Source organism: Myxine glutinosa, chromosome 1 (assembly GCF_964187855.1).
Source record: "Myxine glutinosa chromosome 1, kmMyxGlut1.1, whole genome shotgun sequence".
Classification (NCBI taxonomy): Eukaryota; Metazoa; Chordata; class Myxini; order Myxiniformes; family Myxinidae; genus Myxine; species Myxine glutinosa.
The window spans coordinates 126,636,856-126,658,300 of NC_136261.1; the positions used below are offsets into that span (position 1 = coordinate 126,636,856).

Sequence of the window (21,445 nt, forward strand, 5' to 3'; positions counted from 1 at the left end):
TAAATTAGTGGTGAAAAAAATAATGACGCCATTGGTCACGTGGTTTGGCCGCCATATTTGTTTTAACACAAAAGCCTTCAAAACCACTGAAAATACATCCTGGCGAGGGTTTGCAATCTCTGCTCTTTTTCTTGTTCGTATTTGAATTTGGTATTTAGCTTACCACCTTTCAGCTGTTCGTGGGATCAAAGATTCCGGCGCTGAGGCATATCACGTTTGCGAACCTCTGAAGCGACAATATAATAGTAACAAGATAATAGTGACATGAAAACTGACCTGAGATGACCTTGGTTTCCAAAATTTAAAAAACAAATCCTGAAGACTTCTGCTCTCAATGGGATTAAAACTTACAACCTCTAGGATACCAGTTGAGTGTCTTCATCTCTTGTCAAAGTCTTCATACTCATAGTCAAATAATGACCAAATACAGCACTGGAGTATTAGGGGGAACCAAAATAAACAAAGATGGAGTCATCAGGAGGAACCTGGGTACGATTTGGGTTACGGCTGCTACTCCTTTACCCTCAAACCCATCCAGGTGCAGTCAGGTGAGCCTTACAAAAACTATTTGCAAGATTCACCCCTCCATACACAGAGAAAAAGAAAGATGAGAAGAAGAAACCACACACGCCAACAGAAAAATACACACAAAATCATCTATTGTCCAGAAATCGATACGAACATGATAATACTTCATGTTGTATCATTGTATGTCATTTGATTAAAATTAACTTACTTTATGGTAATTGTCAGGAATATAATGTAGAGGCCTGCCATGAATGAATGGATCTGCAAGAAATTTACAATTTTAACGACGTTTTTATGCGCAAGTGTGTGGATAACAAGTGGGCACTGTCACAATTCTGAGAACGTCACATTACATTATATCTCTTTCTACCGTAGATTGTGTTACAGGGCGTCAAGAGTGTAACCACGGCAAATCTTGTAGATATGTGGCCAATATTATCGTGAGGTTGAGCAAGAATATCCCTGCTGTAGAAAAATGACCTGGAAAGCCTTGAACGGTGACACCGCTGTACAAGAACGTGCCATAGCTTGCCACATCCGCCCTCATCAATGTTCTCTTGCTGACATCACTCGTGCAACAATGATGAGCCAACTAACTGTCCAACGTCTTCTCTACCGATTTGGCTGTACTGTACAGAGGGTGCATGACTTGATGTACAAAGCCCCTTCTGACAAATTGGAATGAAATTGCTTCGACAAGTCTGGCGAGAGAAGCCCAGCAAAACTTTCATTGGTGGCATGCTTTCGGCTCCAACGCGTCAAGGATTTTGACAGTTCACATATGTAAGTTGCATCTCGGATTGGAGATGACCGAGCGAAGACCTCTATATTCCCATATGTCTCCCCAGCATGGAAGCAGGAGCGATATGATATGGCAGCGATTTGGCATGGGGAAAGATGGCCGGGTATTTATTGAATGTCTCAATTCTGCCATGTGTTACGGATTCGTCACTTCCGCCTTTGTTGTTATTATATACTTGTAGGATTTTTAGTTTCAGGTAATATTGTTGTGTGAAATGGAGATGACTTTAGTAAAAGGTAAAAATAAATGTTTGTGAATGAAAAACGAAAACGCAGCACCAGAAGAAAAGAGATGGATATGGGCAGAGAGAGGAGGAGACCGCTGCGAGTCACGTGGAGGCTGCGAGCGGACTTGTTTTTATATGTTGGTCACGAATGAGTTGAGGCTTCCCGTGAAAGGGATTGTTTGCGACATGGTCATATATTGCGATTGCAATTAAACCTGCGTCTCAGGTTTTATCACTAAGTGTGTCATCGTTGGAGAAATTGAGCGCCTCCATTACGGGCCGATCTGCCATGTTGTCCTCGAAGAAGAGGCTGTCCGCTTGGTGAATCTTGTTTTGCCGTTGGGATTTCCATATCGACCTCATCGTGTTGGTTGCCGTTGGTTTACCTATCGGCTCAATTCCCATATCGACCTCTCACCTCGTAACTCCTCATCCCCAGCTGCGCCAATACCTGTCTGTTGTTTTGCCGTTCTGCACGACCTCGGTCTTCAACCAGCGTGGAGATTCGTGCATGGACTTTGGGGAATGTTACATTCCACTCACGTTTGTCGTGTCGTGAGTTTATTGCTTTCAGAGCATTGGGGAATGATGGTACCATCCATCATATGTATTGTTCATTTGATGCAAGTGATATTTTCATTGTACTTTCTTTCATAGTGTTATTATTGTGCATGTGAGAGTTCTTAATACAATTACTTGTTTTGTTTTACAATTGCATTGGTGTGGTTTTACCATGGTTTATTAGAACACTCAAAATAACAAATCTTTCTGCCGTGTTCCCGCTCCAGACTCTGAGGGGCACCGTAACCAGGGTTTGGGGAGGTAATACGTAACACATGTTACACTGACATTTTGAAAACCATTGCACTGAATAGGCATAACGATGTGTAAATCCTTTATTCTTCAAGAGAATGATGCTACATGAAAATCTGCTCTTGCAACCACAGTCATGAAGAGGAAACAACAAATTAAACTTCTTCCCTGAGGTCCCAGAAACCAAGAAACGAGTATGATCGAGCACCAGGGAGAGCATCTGGATCGTCAGCTCAGAGCAACTCGTCCATGTCCAGCCAACGTGATGTAGTGAAAGCGAGATATCCATATGAATGAGCATGGAACTGGATCAGACCATGAAACAAAATCTCGTCTATCGGATGCCAAACTGGATAGATGTTATCGGAATGTCTGTTTTAGTTGCAATATGGGTCGTCGTCCGTATGCAGCACTTGGCTGCAGGTTAACATCAGTTCTCTTAGAAGCACGACTCTACCACTGATGCCCAAGCCAAGGGAGGGCCCCCTGGAGGTAGGAGCAGGAATTAGTCATTTGTTCAGGATGCCGACGATAGATCGCCTGCACTTCGCGAAGGACACCGTGGCATCTTCAACGTCCACCAACTAATGCCACCAGACGGGACACCAGTTTAACGTCCATCTTAGGGACAATAAACGGCACACACATTGATGAATCGATTACCCTGCCTGCGAAACATCAGGATGATAGTTTATAGCTGGGCCGATATTCAAAAACGAGTGTGTGTGTGTGTGTGTGTCCAGACTATCCTGCCAGCCTGCAATATGGGTTATAATCATGAAAAAAATGTCCTATTTAATTTACTCATTATTTAATTGTGTTTATCCCTATCACAATGTGTAATGTTTTTATTTGATTTGCACCGAATGAATGATCGTTTTTAAGGCCATTTTCCCCGCTAGAGCGGGGACTACTATATAAAATTAGCTTGTGGACACAAGCTACCATAAGTGGGGTACCGGTCCAGGCAGGCAGCAGCGAGGGCGCGGGCACACAACTGCGACACCTGCACACTTTCCCCTCGGCACACAAAGACCACGGTCCATGAGTGGGGAAGGAAGACAAAGCAGGGTTAGCGGGGTGCAAGGGCGCAAGAGTACACATCAACACAAGGTAATGCAGAGGTGAGGTGCGCAGGAGAGCGAGCCGAGAAAGCTCGTCCCTACCGTACGTCCCCCCCTGTCACCTAATCTACCCTTGCCCTTACCCCTTATTTACACAATTTACAAATCCGTCGCTAACGTCCCGTCTTCCCCATATCTCCCCTAATCCAAATTCGTCATTGATCCCTCTAAACCCAAATTTGCCATCAATCAATTCCTCATCAATCCCTCCGAAGGAGGAAGAGATGGAACAGAAGCACAATGTCAACCCCACGTCATGAGCTAAATAAAATAGCTTGCACTACTATATAAAATTCTCATTTCAGTAAGATGGACGCAGTATCCCATATAAGACTAAACCATTTCTTTATTTCTTAAATAACTCGGACAAATGTGTAAAATATTTCAATGAAAATAGCCAAGGACTAGGCTTGTGGAAGAGCTGGAACACAGAGCAGATCAGGACGACAACAACAACAACAACAACAAAAGGAACAGCAGGAGGATAATGGGGAAACGCCAAGAACAGCAATGAGGGAGAAAATAGATGGACAGACAAACAGGGGATGTGGGTAACGATGAGGGGGTAGGGAAGAACACCATAGGTGGACAATATGGTCTATGGATAAAGAAACAAAACATTTCGGGGAAGGGAGTGTGGAGTGGTTTCACGGGTGTAGAACAGATCATGGTTTTGGATGGGGCATTATCTGAGATTGGGATGAACAGGTGTGGGGAAAACCTGGAGGGAAGAACGAGATGGAAGAGTGTGGAAGGTGGTCCCACAGGGAGAAAAAAAAAAGAGAAACAAATGAGTGGAGGTGAGCATTGGTTCTGGACTTTGGGAGTTTATGAGAATGGGATTTGTGGTGGATGATGCATGTCCTGAAAATACGTGAGGGGGGGGGGGGGGCATAGCATGGAGAGGGCATAGGGTGCAAGACCAGAAAGGAGGTGGAAGAAAACAAAGACCACCGACCTGTCAACAATGGCGAAGTAATGGGTCCATAAACTCACCTTCTTTGCGGGATATTCTCATGACCTTTCAGGCCTCGATTTCCACGGCGTCAAACTGAGCAAGATGTGAGGCAAGGGCACCAATCCAGAGGCGAGAGCAGTACTCCATCAAGCAGTACTCCAGACAGGGAGCCAGTCCAGAAAGGAGAGCAGTACTCTATCAAGCTGTGGATGAAAGCCTTGTCGGTGTGTAGGAGTTCAGGTGTGCCAAGGAAGGGCTTTGCTCAGTTGGTCACTGCCTATCAGAGGCCAACTTTGAAATGTTGTTTGCCCAAGAGAGATCATGGCTGAGAGCAAGACCCAAGAGTTTGAATGACTGAAACGATTTGAGAGGGTTGTTGAGAAAGTAGATGGGAGGGTTTGTGGGATGATCCTTTCAGAGAGAGAGAGAGAGAGTGAGTGTGTGGGATTTCTCAGGATTGAAAGACATATTCCAAGTGTTTAACCAGATTGTGATTTTTGTCATGGTCTGAGGAGAGGGAAGAGGCTGCTGCCTGTCTGTCAAAAGGATGAGGGATGTCACGGCAGAAAGTGGAGTCATCAGCAAAGAGACAAAGAGAATTTTCCAAAGTCAGTCAGATCATTGATGAAGGTTAGGAAAAGGATGGGACCTAAAACACTGCCTTGGAGTACTCCAGCCTTGACAAGAAGAGGTGAAGAAAGTTTTCCATTGAGATCCACATGTTGGCTACGAGAGTGAAGGAAGTCAGTAATCCAAGAGTGGAGTTGGCCTCCGATTCCATAAGCAGACAGTTTAGAAAGCAAGGCAGGATGCTAAACTATATCGAAAGCTCGGGGTGTGTCAAGAGAGACAGCTCTGATCTCATGACTGACATTGAGGGCCTCCATCCATTGATGGGAGCATCGAAGTACCGTATAGTGAGGTGACTTTGAACACTCGTTATAAGGTTCATTCGGATGATTTTTTTCACAGAAATGTGTTGTCGCTATTTTTTTTAAACTCCTAAACAGTACAAAGCCTCTCCCCCCAATTAGGGTAAGACTTTGAATATCATCACTTGGTATGTGTTCAAACCTGGAGAATAACCACTGGCACTGGGTTCAAACCTAGTTCAAACACACCCCAAGAACGAGGTGACTTTGAACGTCTGAATATCAAAAAAAAACAAAAAAAACAATCAACCCAAATCTGATGATCACCAAATTGGGATGTTGGAAAAGTCACACCCTGCTGGGGATTTAAATCCAGTAATACCACAAATTATTTTTTAAAGTTCTTCTAAATTGTAAAACAAACTTCAAAAAGTGTTCAATTTCACCTCATATTATGGTGGCATGTCTAAGGTAGAATGACCAGGTCTGAATCACAATTGATAAGGTGAGATGAGGTCATTGGAGGAAAGGAAAGGATTTATATTAACTGTGATGATGTATTCAATGACTGCTGATGGATTGGATATAAGCTAATTGGTCTGTAGTTAAGGAGATAAATTTTGCACCTTTTAATGTAATGCTGTGATGTTGGCTGATTTCCAAGCAGATGGAAGATGACCGAGGGTAAATGATAGGATGAAAAGGGCAGAGAGAGGAAGTGCAAGAGCAGCAGAGCAGATTTTTAGGACATGTGAGCTGATGCCGGCTGGTCCAGTTGCAGAGTCAGAGTCGAGGGTTGCCAGAAACTTTTCCACCTTCTTAGGTGCAAAATACACATAATTCTGGAGCAGTTGGGTGCAACTGGGAAGGGTGGATACAGAGAGAGTGAGGGGTTGGGGACAATATTTGGAAGCAAACACAGAATTGAGGCATTCAGCCTTCTCAAGAGCAGAGTCGGCTGTGGTGACATTTGAGGGAAGGGAAAGGGAAGGGGGGGCATACACCAGAGACAGACTTACCAAGTCACGACCTTTAGAGGAGGGAAACAAGTTTGAAAGTTAATTCTTGAGGTTGGACAGATGGGTTTTTTTGGCTCTCCTGAGTAGATACACTTGTTGCGGACATTTGGAATGCACTGAGATTGCCTTCGGTCTGACTTCCCTTCCAGGAGGAGAATGCGAGAGAAGTAGAGAGAGAAGACGGATACTTTTGCTAGCTTTTCCCATCGCTTTTAACAGGTACTTTTTCTAGCATATATATCTATCTTCTTCTATTATTATATATATATATAAAACAAAGTTTTTGTTTGTTTGTTTGTTTGTTTGTCTGCACGCGCTAATCTCCTGAACGGTGAAAGATAGGAGGAAACCTCTAAAACAAAAAATGTCGGGACGGGCCAGGGAAGGTTATAGGCTAGGTGGCGAGGCCCACCTAGGCCGGGCTGGGCTCATTTCACAATTAAAAGCTGAGCTGAATTATAGTAGTCAATCTTCTACGGCCGTGGGTAAAAGGTGAATTATAGTAGTAAATTCATTCAAAAAGAACTAAAAATGTCGGGGCAGGCCCCAGGAAGGTTATAGGCTTGGTGGCGAGGCCGGTCGAGACCGCCTCGGCCGGACTGGGCCCATTTCGCATATAAAAGCTGAGCTAAATTATAGTAGTCAATCTTCTACGGCCACGAGTAAAAGCTGAATTATAGTAGTAAATTCATTCAAAAAGAACCCGGGCAACGCCGGGTGCTTTCGGCTAGTATATAATAAAAGATTGGTTGGGATTATACATTTGTACTATATAAAGTATACTGCAATCTGGCCACAAATTTGACTTTGAAGGAACCTGTGTCCTAGACACAATGTCCAACAAACGACGCAGATTGATATTGGAAACATGGCATGTAAAGAGCCGAGAAGGTGGTCTAACTGGATAGACTCTGGACATACCCACACAATACACACCTCATACAAATGGTGAAAACTGGATGGTATACAAACAGCTGGATAAGGTGAGCAACAAACAACAACACTCAATCCCAAACACCACACCCACATGTGTACAACACCCAACGGAAACTCCAACAATCACACAACTCACACCTCATCACATCCAACCCAGACACAAAACCACTCATGTTTGTGGCCCGGAAACACAACAACACCAACAAAAACAACAGCAAGGTCATATACATGCTTACGCACACTCGTACAACACCAGATCACATGTAAGTAACTAGAACGGGCACTCGGTAGAGCGCATACCTTCGCCGCAGCTACTGTTCTGTACTTGGCATGGGAGTGTAGGGAACAGAACAACAAAAATACGATTTTGACCTTTTCGTGACCTTGACCTTGACCTTTGACCCGATTGCTCCCAAAATCTAATCAAATGTGTCCCGTATAATAACCAATCATCCCACCAAATTTCATGCGAATCGGTTGAATACTTTTTGAGTTATGCGAATAACATACACACACACACACAGACATACAAATAAATACACAGCGATCAAAACATAACCTTCCGCTTTTGCGAAGGTAATAAATACACAGCGATCAAAACATAACCTTCCGCTTTTGCGAAGGTAATTAACCTGAAATTGCAGACAGAATTATTTATTTTATCTGAGAAGCTAAACGAATCTTCTTCTTCTTTAGTACCTCAAACTTTATGTGAAATGCGATCGATTTTTTAAAATCAGAATTTGAGCAAATCTGTTTCATTCGTCTGTTAATATGCCTCCCCGATTGACAAATCTGCAATTTGAATTTCATTTGAGGTTGAAATGATTGCGGGAGATCGCGTTATAGTGATGACGTCTTGGATGGACATCCTCTTCTTCAGTCGCTCATAACTTTGAGTGAAATACGATCGAGTTAAAAATAGTCAGAATTTGAGCAAATCTGTTTCATTCGTTTGTTAATATGCCTCATCTATTGTCAAATCTGCAATTATAATTTTTTTTGAGGTTGAAATGATCGCGGGAGATCGCGTTATAGTGATGACGTCCTGGATGGACATCTTCTTCTTCAGTCGCGCATAACTTTGAGTGAAATACGATCGAGTTAAAAATAGTCAGAATTTGAGCAAATCTGTTTCATTCGTTTGTTAATATGCCTCATCTATTGTCAAATCTGCAATTATAATTTTTTTTGAGGTTGAAATGATCGCGGGAGATCGCGTTATAGTGATGACGTCCTGGATGGACATCTTCTTCTTCAGTCGCTCATAACTTTGAGTGAAATACGATCGAGTTAAAAATAGTCAGAATTTGAGCAAATCTGTTTCCCAAAATCTAATCAAATGTGTCCCGTATAATAACCAATCATCCCACCAAATTTCATGCAATTCGGTTGAATACTTTTTGAGTTATGCGATTAACATACACACACACAGACATACAAATAAATACACAGCGATCAAAACATAACCTTCCGCTTTTGCGAAGGTAAACAAATAAATACACAGCGATCAAAACATAACCTTCCGCTTTTGCGAAGGTAATGACAAAAGAAGCTCAGAACAGCCCATCAATGATGTGCTTTCATGTTATTTTCTTGAGGTTTACAAAAATAAAAAGCTCCTCCATCTGACCTCGAGCACCGGCACGGCACGTAACCGGAAGCTGTCATGTTGTGAATAAAAACCCGGTATCTGCTGAGGATCGGGGTCTATTTTCCTGAGGAAGCCTGCTGTGAAGCAGGTGAATCGTCGCTTGAGACTGGGTCTGCTCTTGCTTATTTGCTCAAATTTGCGAAGCACATCTAGCTTTACTTTCTGGTTGGAAGCGCCTTTGTTTAGAAAAAAAAAATATATATATATATAGTTGGGTCACCGGCGATTGAAAACACGTGACATAAATAACTGAAACGGTCTTTAATTCCGAGGCGAGCAGCCCAAATTGGCGGTTGGTTTGTCACGTGCGGGATGGAAGGATGTGAAGCGCTTACCTGAACAGAGCACACGGGTTTAATCTGGAACCCACAACGAACAGACATGACGGTAAATTCAACGAATAATGATTTAATGAAAATAAATGTCATACGAATGTGTCAAAATAAAAGTTGAAGTAAAAATGAAAATTCTAACTGAGGTACCTCACAGGCAGACTCACATACATACACCAAGGGGACAAATAAAATAAAATCCCTTTAGCCAGCCGGCACTCAGCTCTGGTCCCAAATGGCTTTTAGGATCTTGGTGGTCGTTGAATTTCAAAGCCACCGCGCGGGAAGCGCACAAGACGGCGGCGGCGCCGTGCCCGTAGCAGCCACCGGCATGAGGCAAGCAGACAAGACGACCTCCTTCGCCTCACTCGCGGCCTCCTCCGCCTCCGAAGAACACCACAGCCACCAAAACCCCCTCACTTCTACTTACAAAGCTCTCAAAAAGCACCAAAAGCTTTTACAGTTCTCCTCACAGGCAAAACAAGCTTCTCTCCTTTCTTCTAAAACTCTTTTCCAACGTCCGTTTCTCTCCAGAACCTTCTCTCCCTCACGTCACACCGACCAATCGCCGAGCTTTGTTAATTTCACCCCATGTCCTCTTGACCAATGATGAACTTTGGGGGCGTGGCCTGCCTGCTCCGCTCTTTTGGAGGCGGGGCTTAGTCCGATCGGCTATGTTCTGGGTTCTGTTGGCATGCAGTAGATGGTTAATGTTGTTTAATGGGGGTTTTGCATGGCTGGCCTTGTGGTAGAGGTGAAAACGTAGGGAAAGGCCACAGAGTGCATATCACGTACAGGGGAAAACCAACTTTAATCCCTACCTAGTTCACACAGCTTCACCCTTCGTGTGAAGACACATAAACAATCTTAAGCTACAGCTTCCCTACTTAAATACATAAAGATGTCTCCTGCACGTCCAGTCGTCCACGCTGTAACTATACAATCCCATCTTTACTATGGGATTCCTCCATATACCCCCACAAACGTAACAATATATATATATATGGAAAGTTCATACAATACAGGGTGTAATAATACAGGGTGTCCATAAAGTTCTTGTCAAATTTGAACTACCATAAATTTTGATGTGCAGATGATATAAACAAACTGTAACTGGCATATGAAAGTATAATGCATCAAGTTTTGTTGATGTTAACATTGTTAGATCCACAACTTTGCTGGGTTTCTTAATGAGTTGACATTTTCTGTTAAGGCAACGTCTACCTACATCAGTGGTAAAGTCATCAACCAAATTTTAGATGTGAGGGATCTTTGGGTTGCTCCCAGGAGGTTGATCGGCTGTGTCAGCACCACAGCTCTGTTCTAGCTGGCCGGGGCTAATCTACCATAGCAGTCACCACGATTACCGAATTTAGGGGACAGAAAACCCCAGGTAGTCTGGCAACATTAAAGACTCACCAGAAATCGATGCCTGGTGTTCCTTCAAGGAGTCATGCATCATTGGTCCTCTTCTTTCTTTTTGGAAGAAGCAACAGTCAAGGATGAACGTTACTTTGCAATGTTGTAGGATTTCTTTGTTCCCAACTACGATGATTAAACATTTCACAAATCACCTGCACCAGCAAGACTATACTAAGCACCCTGCCGCCTCGTGTGCCGTGCAACCGTACTTAACTTGAATGATGTCTTTCCAGACAAGTGGATTGGCAGACACAGATCAATTTCTTGGCCACCTCATTCACCTGACCTATCCCTAATGGGTGACATTTTATAGATTATTATATATAACTATTGTTCACTCATCCTAACCACATTCTTTGGATGAACCTAGTGCGATGATCACAAATGCAATTCATGAAATTACTCAACAGCAACTAGAGAATGTTTTCAACAAATTAGGGTTAGGGTTAGGGTTAGGGTTAGAAGTTGTAAAATCGGACTGGACGATGTATTCTGAAAGATGGCGGTTAGATTGAAGCCTAAAGATTTGAACTGTATTGTGTAAAACTATTAATTATGCTTTGTGCAGCACTTGTAGTTTTTTCCATCCTGTGCACATCAAAAGTTATGAAAGTACATGTCGATTCATCTACAAAGAAGAAGAGGAACGTTAAGACAGATAGGTCATTTGTATAGTTGATGAACAAGACTGGGCCCTAGACGCTATCTTGGGACACTCCAGCTTCCACCGGAGAGGGGAGGAGAGGGTCACATTGATAGCAACATGTTGACTGTGCGAGTGGAGGAAGTCAGAAATCCAGATATGAAGGTGGCCTTGCATGCCGCAGGCAGCTGGTTTGACAAGTAGAGCAGGATGCCATTGAAGCCTCGGATATGTCCGGGGAGACGGCCCGAACAATTTATTATATTCAAGATACATTGCTTGTGTGTCCATCTGTCTGTCTGTCTGTTTGTCTGTCTGCACAGAACGTGAGAAGCTTTTCTCTGCAACAGTTGGTCCTGATTGACACGAAGTTTTCGCCATGGGAACGCCTCCTCCTGTAGAATAGTTAAATGATAATTATGACGTCACAGGTCACGTGGTAGGGTGCCATCTTGGAAAAAAAGAAAAAATTGCAACTCGATATCTCCGAAAACTCTCCATCGGAAAAATTGAAGCACGGCTCATTGTCAAGTACTCACCAAGAGGAACAACCAAGAGGTTCATGATGACGTCATCGGTGCCTTCATTATGACATAATTAGAGTAGAATCCTTGATCCGATCAGTTTGAAGTTTCTTGAGCGTGATCTACACAAAAATTGGATGGGATAATTAAATTGATGACGTCATCGGTCACGTGGTTCGGCAGCCATTTTGGATTGAACATAAATCCACGTGGTCAAAAAACCACACAAACAGAGCAGCTAATGAACACCACACAAAATACGAACACGTCCTGGCGAGGGTCTGCCATCTTTGATTGCTCTTTCTTGTTTATTTCTTTGTTTAAACAAATATTAATATGCGTCTGTAGCGGCTACCGCTGGGTATACACAATCGCCTTGCACCTACCGAGGACGCGGAGCGATCACCATGCCGGGCTCGCCCAGGATGCCCGGGCATGCCCGCTCTCGACTTGCCAGGCCTCGTCCGGGACGCCCGGGCATGCCCGCTCTCGACTTGCCAGGCCTCGTCCAGGACGCCCGGGCACGCCCCCTCTCGCCTTTCCCGGGCAAATGCTCCGGGATAATGTGTATATATATTGCTGCCCGATAAACGGGCTTTTCAGAGTACCCGAGTTGATTTGACACAATAAAGAAACTCGGACGAATTCCAGCTTTTTGTCGCGTCCATTCTTTCGATTTACGTTGGAGCACAGCTCCTACACGTCCTTCAAAGTTTTAAAATATTAAGAATGTTTTATATCGTCAATATTGTGAAACCCTGTGGGTGAAACTCACGAGGTCATTGAGAAAGGTCAACTACATATTATATAGGTCAAAGCTCAAAAAGCAACAAAAGTTTATACTTTTCCAAACATTTTGAAGTCCAATGAAAATGTAACATTTCAAATAACGAACGTTATAGTCTACAAGGAGTACGATCATTATCCTATAGTCATGTGCTATATTTACATCCCGATTCCAAAGTTAAGCATCCTTACTCCTTCGACCTTAAGTATATGATGTTTCCCTTTGTAATTCCCTTTTAGCCCGTTTCCCAATCGTGTTCATTCCTTTTCTTTTCTTTTGGTGTATTTTGCAGTTTCCTGTCTTTTCTGCTCTCTCGTAATGCACAAATTAGGTAGGTTGTGTCGGTGGTATTACATCCAAGGGCAGTTTTAGTTCGATGCGGAGTGTGGAAGAATGAGCCCACGAGCCTACATTAAACGAGGATACAATTGCAGGAAAACGGTTTCCAATGGGCCCTCTTCCTGCCAAAGCTTGTGCTCATTCTGCAGCTCGCACCCCTGAGGTTTCCGCCTGTTGTGGGGATCAGGCGTGCCACTTGCGCAGGGAAGATGTGGTTCAATGGGATCACGGACAGGACACCAAGAAGTGGCTAGAACCTTCAGAGTTACCCTTTTACCCTCCGATATAGCTTTCTGAAAAGATCCTTCAAGTCCACCTCTGCCCTTTTGCTGGTAATTACTGGAAGCATTGCTCGAGTTTTAAAGTAGTTTAATGCAAGTGAAATGTCCTGTTTGTTATATGTCTTCCTTCACCTCCCCCTCCCGGCATTCCCTTTCCTATTTCTACCCTATCCTCCCCAGCTGCACCCCTTCTTCCCCTTCCACAACCACCACTGTGCTACCTTTTTTGAATGATCTTCAGGGATGCGGATATGACACAGGAATGATGGTGTGTGTATTTCCATGTCAAATTGACAGGACATGGTTAACATGCGCGATATCAGGGTCTATATAGACCTCTAAGAGAGTAACTTCCATACATTGTTTAGACCAGAAAGCAAATACCTAGATAGGTATACTGTGCAGGTACAAGTCGTACACCAACTACCCTCAGGCAGCTGTTTCAGGATTCATCATCGTACCATGTTCTTTACAGATCGTCGATGCTGCTGAGGTCGTCTCTTGGCAAGGTTTATGCTGGGGTGGCTTGCCGTTGCCTACTCAGCAATCAGTCAGGCATTTGTAATTTGTTCAGGGTATGTCAGATAACTAACTCATTTACTCTTTGTGACGGACACCTTGGCACTTCACGTTAACATGATGGACCGACGAGCAGTGCTGCCTGACGGGTCCAAAAGCTTACCGTCCATCCGATAGGTGGCACACACTTTCATGAGTGACAGACATTGATGGGTGGCACAGACATTGATGGGTGGCACAGACATTGATGGGTGGCACAGACATTGATGGGTGGCACAGACATTGATGGGTGGCACACACATTGATGGGTGGCACACACATTGATGGGTGGCACACACTGATGGGTGGCACACACATTGATGAGTGGCACCGACATTGATGAGTGGCACAGACATTGATGAGTGGCACAGACATTGATGAGTGGCACAGACATTGATGAGTGGCACAGACATTGATGAGTGGCACAGACATTGATGAGTGGCACAGATATTGATGAGTGGCACACACATTGATGGGTGGCACACACATTGATGGGTGGCACACACATTGATGGGTGGCACACACATTGATGGGTGGCACACACATTGATGGGTGGCACACACATTGATGAGTGGCACACACATTGATGAGTGGCACAGATATTGATGAGTGGCACAGATATTGGTGAGTGGCACAGATATTGGTGAGTGGCACAGATATTGATGAGTGGCACAGATATTGATGAGTGGCACAGATATTGATGGGTGGCACAGATATTGATGGGTGGCACAGATATTGATGGGTGGCACAGATATTGATGGGTGGCACAGATATTGATGGGTGGCACACACATTGATGGGTGGCACACACATTGACGGGTGGCACAGATATTGATGGGTGGCACAGATATTGATGGGTGGCACAGATATTGATGGGTGGCACACACATTGATGGGTGGCACACACATTGACGGGTGGCACAGATATTGACGGGTGGCACAGATATTGACGAGTGGCACAGATATTGACGAGTGGCACAGATATTGATGGGTGGCACAGACATTGATGGGTGCCACACACATTGATGGGTGGCACAGATATTGATGAGTGGCACAGATATTGATGAGTGGCACAGACATTGATGGGTGCCACACACATTGATGACTGGCACACACATTGATGGGTGGCACAGATATTGACGAGTGGCACAGATATTGACGAGTGGCACAGATATTGATGAGTGGCACAGACATTGATGGGTGCCACACACATTGATGGGTGGCACAGATATTGATGAGTGGCACAGATATTGATGAGTGGCACAGATATTGATGAGTGGCACAGACTGATGGGTGCCACACACATTGATGACTGGCACACACATTGATGGGTGGCACAGATATTGATGGGTGGCACACACATTGATGGGTGGCACACACATTGATGATTGGCACAGATATTGATGGGTGGCACAGATATTGATGGGTGGCACACACATTGATGGGTGGCACACACATTGATGATTGGCACAGATATTGATGAGTGGCACACACATTGATGAATCACCATGCCTGTGAAACAACAGGATGACAGTTTACAGTTGGGTCGAGATTTGAACCCAGGCTAGACAGCTCATTGTTGAGTGTGCATACCTCTAGGGCCTAGGCCATCCTGCCAACCCTCCTTTTTTGCATAAAAACACAGAAAACAAGAACGGCACTCGGTAGAGAGCATACCTCCACCTGGCTGAACAGTTTACGTTTTGTATCCCAATGATAGGCCAGATCTGGATTCGGACCAGAACCAAAATCTATTCGGCTTGTTCTTGTCACCTAACCACATCACCCACCAAGTTTTGTCATAATCTGTCCACAACTTTTTGAAATATCATGCTATATATCGGTTTTAGCCCCATCTCTCAATGGTGAAGAATCACTTTTAAAATTCTCAGATCCGGATCTTCACCAAAATCTAAGTTTAAGCATTTCGTCGTTGTCATATAACCAACCTCTCCACCAAATTTGTCCAAATCCGGCCACAACTTTTTGAGATATCCTGTTCACAGACAGACAATCATGGGGCACCATCGGTGGCGGAGGCAATGAATCCATTGCCATTTATGATACAATGCATCAAAACAACAGTGAATTAAGTAAGTTGGTTTGCAATAAAAAATGAACCACAAAACTGATAGTTCTACCATACTGCTGAATAGATATTAAAATGGCATCTGAAGAGTTTTGGGTGAAGCCCTCTTCTCTACGTTAACCTGGGAAAAATACTTCATACAAGTCCGCCTTTTGAATTTTTATGTTCAGTTATTTTTTGAATCCCAAGTGCACATGCTAGATGAATGAGAGTACAACGAATGAAAGAAGAAATTAGAATTAAGGGGTTTAAACCAAAGCTTTCAGAATCATTGGAATCTCCCGCGATGAAGCTAACTCCGAGGGCCTTTCACTCACTCACCGCAGGCAGGTTGGTGGTCTTTCCGTCTTCTACCGACTCCTCTCCGGCCCTGCTCCCCTAGCTCTCTCTGGGCTCTGTCCCCCAAATATTCCTACAGGTCGCACAAGATCTGCCTGCACCCCTCTTATTGTATGCAGACGATCTGCCTGTTGTGGAGGAGAGTGGGTGGGAGATGCAGCAACTACTGGGGGAGTAGAAGGAGGAATTCGACATACATGGGCTGAAGATGAGTATGGCGGGAGATGGAGGTGATCTGATTGGCCAGCTGTGAAAATAAATGAATATCCGGTTAGAGGGGAAGGAGATCAGACAAGGAAATAGGCTTGAGTATCTAAGCGCAACACTGACTGGGGATGGTATGTCAGAGGCAGAGGTGCAGAGGAGGATTCAGGTGGGCGTGAATGCATGGAGGAGGGTGAAGGGTTTAATGGCAGACAGAAGGATTTAAAGGAGATTCAAACATAAGGTTCTGATGTCGTATGTAATGCCGACCTACCTTTATGGTCTGGAGATGGTGGCACTGACAGACAACAACAGAGGCTGCAGGTTTGCGAGAACAACTAGGTCAGGAGGATTGCTGAAGTGAAGAGGGTGGATAGAAGGAGAATGAATTAACTGAGGGAGGAGATTGGTGTGCAGATGAGCTTGACGGGGAGATTGGTGACATGCCGGCTAAGATGGGCTGGTCATTTGGTGCAGATGGGGGAAGAAAAAATGACAAAGAGCGGATTGGTTGAGGGAACAAGGTAGGAAGAAAAGAGGTAGACCATGGTTGAGATGGGAGGATTGTGTGAAGATGGATATCAGTAAGGTGGGGGTGGTTGGAGAGTGGAGAGAGTTGGCCGAGGACAAGGGAGGGAGGATGGAGGAGTAGTGGTCAAGGCAGGGCAGGAGCTTCGTGCCATTGGACCTCACCCCTTATAAAAGGAAGAGAAAGAGAACAACAAAGTGTAAAAGACAACAAAGTGTAAAAGACAACAAAGTGTAAAAGACAACAAAGTGTAAAAGACAACAAAGTGTAAAAGACAACAAAGTGTAAAAGACAACAAAGTGTAAAAGACAACAAAGTGTCCGAATTTAGTTTTTTCTACAACCTTTAAAATCTTTATTTTACTTCAATTTTTTATATTCAGTACTTGAATTCTGTAGAACACAGATCGCCTTTTTGGCACTTTCAAAACCCTTCCCTTTTGCAGTAATGGGACAAAATATTACAGAATGTTACATCATCTCGACCAATCAGATTTTTCGCTAGTTGACCCCGCCCATTGTCTTGTTTCTCATGACAGCACACCTGCATGGGATGGGATAAGGTCTCTATGAACTCTTTACTTTAAGTATCTCTTTGTGAGCTGTAAACATATGGCTAGAGCACAAGATCCTACGTGATTCTATGCTCAAGATAAAACTTCAGAAATCCACACAAGATAAAACTTCATTAAAAAAAAAAAGAACAAAAAAAGAAAACCAACACCCGTCAGTGAACCATTCAGAGGTTTTAGATATTTTGCCGTTTGATAGTGAAACTAGGGTTGCTTAACTGAACCCCTGCCCACCCCCAAAGAGACAACGTTGCTAGCTCAAATGTCAAGGATTAACCATTATCCGAAGGATACATAACAAGCACAAATCATTCAACTCAAAGCAAAAGACACCAAACATAGAGAACGAAGAAAGCCAAGAAAAGGACACAAAACAATGAGAAAGAACAAAGCCAACAAAAGGACACAAAACAATGAACGAACAAAGCCAACAAAAGGACACAAAACAATGAGAACAAAGAAAGCCAACAAAAGGACACAAAACAATGAGAACAAAGAAAGCCAACAAAAGGACACAAAACAATGAGAACGAAGAAAGCCAACAAAAGGACACAAAACAATGAGAACGAAGAAAGCCAACAAAAGGACACAAAACAATGAGAATGAACAAAGCCAACAAAAGGACACAAAACAATGAGAACGAAGAAAGCCAACAAAAGGACACAAAACAATGAACGAACAAAGCCAACAAAAGGACACAAAACAATGAGAACGAACAAAGCCAACAAAAGGACACAAAACAATGAGAATGAACAAAGCCAACAAAAGGACACAAAACAATGAGAACAAAGAAAGCCAACAAAAGGACACAAAACAATGAACGAACAAAGCCAACAAAAGGACACAAAACAATGAGAACAAAGAAAGCCAACAAAAGGACACAAAACAATGAGAACAAAGAAAGCCAACAAAAGGACACAAAACAATGAGAACGAAGAAAGCCAACAAAAGGACACAAAACAATGAGAACGAAGAAAGCCAACAAAAGGACACAAAACAATGAGAATGAACAAAGCCAACAAAAGGACACAAAACAATGAGAATGAACACAGCCAACAAAAGGACACAAAACAATGAGAACGAACAAAGCCAACAAAAGGACACAAAACAATGAGAACGAACAAAGCCAACAAAAGGACACAAAACAATGAGAACGAACAAAGCCAACAAAAGGACACAAAACAATGAGAATGAACAAAGCCAACAAAAGGACACAAAACAATGAGAATGAACAAAGCCAACAAAAGGACACAAAACAATGAGAACAAAGAAAGCCAACAAAAGGACACAAAACAATGAGAACGAACAAAGCCAACAAAAGGACACAAAACAATGAGAACGAAGAAAGCCAACAAAAGGACACAAAACAATGAGAACCAAGAAAGCCGACAAAAAGACACAAAACAATGAGAACTAAGAAAGCCGACAAAAGGACACAAAACGATGAGAACGAAGAAAGCCAACAAAAGGACACAAAACAATGAGAACGAAGAAAGCCAACAAAAGGACACAAAACAATGAGAACCAAGAAAGCCGACAAAAGGACACAAAACAATGAGAACGAAGAAAGCCAACAAAAGGACACAAAACAATGAGAACGAAGAAAGCCAACAAAAGGACACAAAACAATGAGAACGAATAAAGCCAACAAAAGGACACAAAACAATGAGAATGAACAAAGCCAACAAAAGGACACAAAACAATGAGAACGAAGAAAGCCAACAAAAGGACACAAAACAATGAGAATGAACAAAGCCAACAAAAGGACACAAAACAATGAGAACAAAGAAAGCCAACAAAAGGACACAAAACAATGAGAACGAACAAAGCCAACAAAAGGACACAAAACAATGAGAATGAACAAAGCCAACAAAAGGACACAAAACAATGAGAACGAAGAAAGCCAACAAAAGGACACAAAACAATGAGAACGAAGAAAGCCAACAAAAGGACACAAAACAATGAGAACGAAGAAAGCCAACAAAAGGACACAAAACAATGAGAACGAAGAAAGCCAACAAAAGGACACAAAACAATGAGAACGAAGAAAGCCAACAACAACAACAAAAAAACCACAAAATAATAAGAATGAAGAAAGGCAAAAAAAACAAAAAACACAAAACAATGAGAACGAACAAAGCCAATATGCACACTCATATTTGTTTTGATCAGAGGCGATAAATCACGCAATTGTAAACAGCGCCTGCTCGAAGATCGATTTGCTGTTTGTACTTCGCATAGTTTGCTGCCAACGTTTTCGGATCGGGATCCACGAGCCCACAGCTTGGCCAGGTTCCCACCGGAATGGCCTACGAACGGGGACTCGCCCCACGGGCAAGCTCAACAGGTCACGGCAAGCAGGCGGGACGAGAGCTGGGCTTCTCAAGGCGGTGCGGGGGTATGAAACCACAGCGAGGTATGTTGAGAGAGGGTGGGGCTCAAAAAAATGGAGAAAATGGGAACCCCCACTGCCCCCACACAGAAGGGCGGGTGCGCACACCCACACACAAACAGACAAGAAATAAATAAATAAAAGACCCACTAGGGTGGAACCCTTTAAAGCCGACACGCCTCGCTGCAAATCCTCTTTGTTTAACGCCCAAAGGATATTAATCTGCGGAGACCAACTCTTGTACCTTTGGGTTTGAGGGCAGGCACGTCCCGCAGCACACCGGATCCCAAGGCCCTCATTTCAAACACCGTCACACGCTGCACGCGCCGTTTATGGCACTTCCGGGAAAACCCAGGACTGTCATGGAATTGCCATTGCGCACGTGTGGGTGCAGCATCGTGGAGCACGCTCCTTTTTATTATTTATTTTCTACGAAGGTGGAGGGAGTGCCCAACTCGCAACAGGTGGACTTCAAAACATCTTATGTAAGAACGGGCCTTCAAGACCCTTGTTAAATCATGGATTGGTTGTTCATCAACAAACGTGAATGTTTACATATCGAGGAGGATCAGGCCGTTTTCAATGTTTTTGTCGATCTGTCGACCGTCATAGATCACATTCGGGACAAATTACGCACATCGACGGCAAACGCAGAGATCAGCTTCGTGCTGCGCACGGGATTTGAACCTGGGGGCGTTAGCAGTTAGCACCAACATAATTATTTGTTTTTAATGGATTAGACGCATGTGTAAAAGAGCACGTTCAATATGCATTTCATGTCGACCTGGGATTGTGTTCAGGTTAGGATGAACCGGTTCGACCGGATCCATAACCTTAGTAAACAAGCATGAGGTTAACGATAAGACCATGGGTGTTCCGGATCCAGGCTCCATAAATAAAACGTCTGGTCTTGGACGAAATCCGAACGAGGGTCTGCAGTTTATACACAAATCGAATTAAATACGGATAAAACTAGAACGGCACTCGGTAGAGAGCATACCTCCACCTGGTTGGCCATATCACTCAAAGGTGAAGAATCACTTTAAAAAAATTATACTCGCTGGATCCGGATCTTCACCAAAACCGAATCGATTCTTCCTCGTAACACACATAACCTGTCCAAAAGGTTTTGTCCAAATCCATCCATAACTTTTTGAGATATCCTGCTATGTATCATTTTTGGCCCTATCTCCCAATGGTGAAGAATCGCTTTAAAAATTAAGTAATTCTCATATCCGAATCCATATTCAGATCTTCACCAAAATCGAATCGAATCGTCCTTATCAGACACTCAACCGGTCCACCAAGTTTTGTCCAAATCCGTCCACAACTTTTTCAGATATCCTGCTATGTATCATTTTTGGCCCTATCTCCCAATGGTGAATAACTTTAAAAATTCTAGTAGCCGGATCCGGATCTTCACCAAAATCTAAGCATTTCGTCGTTGTCACAGACACTACATCTCTGCCAAATGTCGTCCGAATCCGTCCACAACTTTGAGATAT

The 21,445-nt window shown here is 43.5% G+C and overlaps 1 long non-coding RNA gene across 1 annotated transcript; it reads right to left on the reverse strand.

The window, feature by feature from the left end:
• Nucleotides 1–2,279: 2,279 nt before the first annotated feature.
• On the reverse strand, nucleotides 2,280–6,409 carry LOC137428168 (uncharacterized). The gene is made up of 2 exons (XR_010984641.2): nucleotides 3,315–6,409; nucleotides 2,280–2,990 (listed from the first exon to the last, which is right to left on the reverse strand). It is a non-coding gene; the product is annotated as an uncharacterized LOC137428168 (long non-coding RNA).
• Nucleotides 6,410–21,445: the final 15,036 nt, after the last annotated feature.